The sequence below is a fragment of the Octodon degus genome, unplaced genomic scaffold, assembly GCF_000260255.1.
Source record: "Octodon degus isolate 3935 unplaced genomic scaffold, OctDeg1.0 scaffold00090, whole genome shotgun sequence".
Classification (NCBI taxonomy): Eukaryota; Metazoa; Chordata; class Mammalia; order Rodentia; family Octodontidae; genus Octodon; species Octodon degus.
The window spans coordinates 1,890,597-1,894,408 of record NW_004524666.1 but is presented as its reverse complement, the minus strand read 5'-3'; positions in this window follow the sequence as shown (position 1 = coordinate 1,894,408).

Genomic DNA, 3,812 nt, shown 5'->3' with positions numbered 1-3,812 from the left:
CATGCATTTTAGTGTCTTGTGTCCTCATGACAAGTTATTATTTAGTAAATTCTGTATTCTACCTGGTTTGTGAATATAACAATGCCCAGGTACAACACAACTGTTCACAGTCATATTTAGGTGACTTGTGTACAATAGTTCATGTGCCTTCAACAAAGAGTTGCTTTTTTCTTCGATCTTAATTACGTACACAATGATTAGAATAATTTTCTAGCGACTGGGCATGATGCTCATGCCTGTAATCCCAGTGCCTGGGAGGCTGAAATCAGGTGATCTTCTATGAATTCTATCTATGTAGTGAGACCTGGTAGACCCTGTACTAAACACATAAAAAATTAGAATAATTTTCCACTTTTTAAATCATAGAAAGCAACCATTAAGGGAAAATATATAAGAGCAAATCATTTCCTTAATTTAGGCTTCTCAGAATTTTCTGTATATTATTTGCTTGAATTCTCTAATATTCTTAGTCACATATGTTTAATACCACAGTTTCCAAACAGATTAAATAAACAGTAGGCTCACTGACAAGGATAAAAGCATCCTAAAATGATCATTAATAGGAATGATCAATTAAGAAAATTATTATTTGATAAGACTTTTACTTGGATCTTTGATGTATCTTCAGCTATAATGATCAACTGATCTTTCAGTATAGAGTTCAGTTGAATATTACCATTTGGCTTAATAATGATTATTGGGATTGATCTGATGTTAACTATCAAGACATGAAACTACAATAAGTCATCTCCTGGGGTATATAAATCATTTCATATGGGAGGACCAGGGCTGATCAAAACACTGTATATTCATTCATTAACATTGATAAATTTATTCTTTGTGTGATAATTTCTTAGTAAAAAGCGTTATGTAGAGGATGGAGATGTGACTCAATGTTGGAATATTTATCCAGAATACACAGGCCTTCTGCTCAAGCACATTAAAAGAAAGAATCATGTGTCTAATTTTGATAAATTAGCATGTTCTTACCTAAGTAGAGCTTTGTGGCAATTTAGATAATTCTCAAATATACTATTTGCTTAAAGTGCAGAATAATTATCTGTAATTACAGGCTACCAAAATATACTTATTTTCATCTCACTTGAAGTTAACTGATTTCAGTTTACTCTTTCAAAAATTGAAATGTACTCAAAGGGACACAGTAAAGGATGACAAGATGAAACCAGGCTCACACCATCTGGCACCCATCTGCTTACTAGTTTGATAGTTGAGTTCCGGTATGTAAAATCAACAATATCAAACTTAATAATATGAGCCATCATGGAGTAGTTTATTAAATCAGCTTTACACTACTTCACCATCAGTCTTAGAGACCCTATATATTTCAAAGCATATTCATGTCAGTCACTTTTCCCCAAAATCTCTTCTGTAGGTTATTTCATATACTTACAAAGCAGATTATTTTGTCACATGCTGTATACAGCTTCCTCAGATACCCTGATGAGTACATGCACATGTTTGTATTCATTAAAATGGACTGTTTGCGCTGTAAAGTTCAATGAGTTTTGACAAATGCATAGTACTGCAGGTGAACTATGAGTCAACAATAACACACAGTACACTGTTGAAATTATTAAATTTTGCTTGATTCACCTATTTGATTGTTTCATCTCCATATCAAACTCCAGATAGCAAGTGATATTTTTATCATTACTCGATTTTTGGCTAAATTGCTATGGCTAAAAATTAGAATCAAACCATGTAGAGCTGTTCCTGATTGTTTGTTTTACAGTATAAGAGACTGAACACAAGGGAACTCTACCACTGAGCTACAACCTCAGATTTTTTACTTTTTTTGCAGCAAAATCTCCCTAAATTGCAAAGGCTGCCTTATAACTTGTTCCCATCCTGCCTTAGCTTCCTGGATTAGCTGTTCACTATTTCTACTTTGCTTTTCAAATAGTATGTAGAGTTGCACACCAGTTCTTTCACTTAAAATTATTTACATGAGATGGACCCATTTATTTTTTAATTTAATGGCTCTTTTTCTTTCTGACATACCATGGTTCATCAATAAATTCATCTATCAAAACATATTCTGATATCTCTAATGCAAGGTGATAAAGAATTAAATAGCTATACATTCTTGAATTGTGAGCTTTTTATGCTGATATGTGTTTTCAGATCAGATGGGTAAATCCTCTGGGACACAATTGCTGAATGCTGTACTAAGAATAGTTTTACCTTTGCAAGAAACTACATTAGTAATTAATGAATAGCATACTGAATAGACACTCAGTCATTGCTGAAGTCAGTTCTGTCAGTATGCTGTTTATTAAACAGTGTTTTTAGAACTTTTCCATTTTAGCCATTTATAAGTTAGGCAGTAGTACCTTATTTATGATTTAATTTAACTTTTAATAATACCAAATCATATTGAATATTTCTACTAATAGTGTTTGGACAGGATATCATGTCTGTATCTTGTACTGTGAATAACCACTATGAAGATAACAATATGCAATGCATTAATTATTGAAACTGTCATAATAATCAGTTTTGAAATTGTCTCATTGCTACTTGTTTCTCAATAATATTCATAAAAAATTAATTCTCTTAAAAATACAAGTATATACCTTTATGTTGAAGTACTTGATTACGTAGTTTTTCTCTTGTATACTTTTGTTGCTTTTAGAGTTCTTTGTATATCTTCAATACATGTCCTTTAGCATACAAATGTTTTCAATTATTTAACAATATACAATTTATTCTCTTCACAGTGTTTTGCAGAGAATCTTTTAGCTTGAACATATCAAACTTTAATTTTTAAATAAGTAATACTTGATATTGAATCAAAACTCATTTTAATATTCAAGATCAAATACAATTTCTTATGTATTTTTCTTTTTTTAATTTTTTTAATTTTTATTTATTTAAGAGAGAGAGAGAGAGAGAGAGAGAGAGAGAGTGTGTGTGTGTGTGTGTGTGTGTGTGTGGCCAGCTCAGCCCACCAGGGGGCGGGGCTGGCTGGCATGTGGTGCTGGGGGATTGAACTGCGGTCCCTGATGCTTTGCTAAGCTTGTTTTAAGTAGGTGCTTTAGACCACTGAGCCATCTCTCCAGCCCCTCTTATGTATTTTTCTAAAGATTTGTAATACTACATTTTACATCCATGAATAAAATTTTAAGTCAATTTCTGTGGAGATGAAAGCTCTATTTCTTGGTCCATTTGGTGTTTTTATTGGTCAAGATATTGGTACTGTGGAAACTATACATAATGGTCACTGTCATCATAGGGACTTCATTCCTGTACGTGACTTATCTCAATCTTTTTTATTTTCTCCATGAGAAAAAAAAAAAAAGTCACACCTCTCCCTCTCTTCAATTCTTTTTGCTCTTCTTATTTACAAAATAATTTCCTATGCTCTTTTCCTTTCTGTTTCCCATTTGAACTGTTTGATCCTGTTTCAAATATTCAGCATACATTCTGATCCTTATTTATTTTCAGTTTCTCACACCGCAGAAAATGCAGTATTTACACATGTGTGCAATTTATTTGTTTTGTTTTAAAAATGGGTATCAAATTGTCTAAAACGCCACTTTTTCTAGCACTTTTTCTGTCATTGATCTACTATGAAGGATTAGCCATCTCTATGTGTATAAATCTATTGGTGGCATCTTTAATGTGCCCTGCTAAACTAGCTTTCATTCTTCCGCTAATACCACATTGTCTTGTTAACAATAGATTTACATTATGTCTTGTAGAGAGATATAATCAACCTTCTTCACTACTGCTTGTAGTCTTAGGAACTACTCATTGATGTATCCTCAAATCCATTTTTCTGATATATA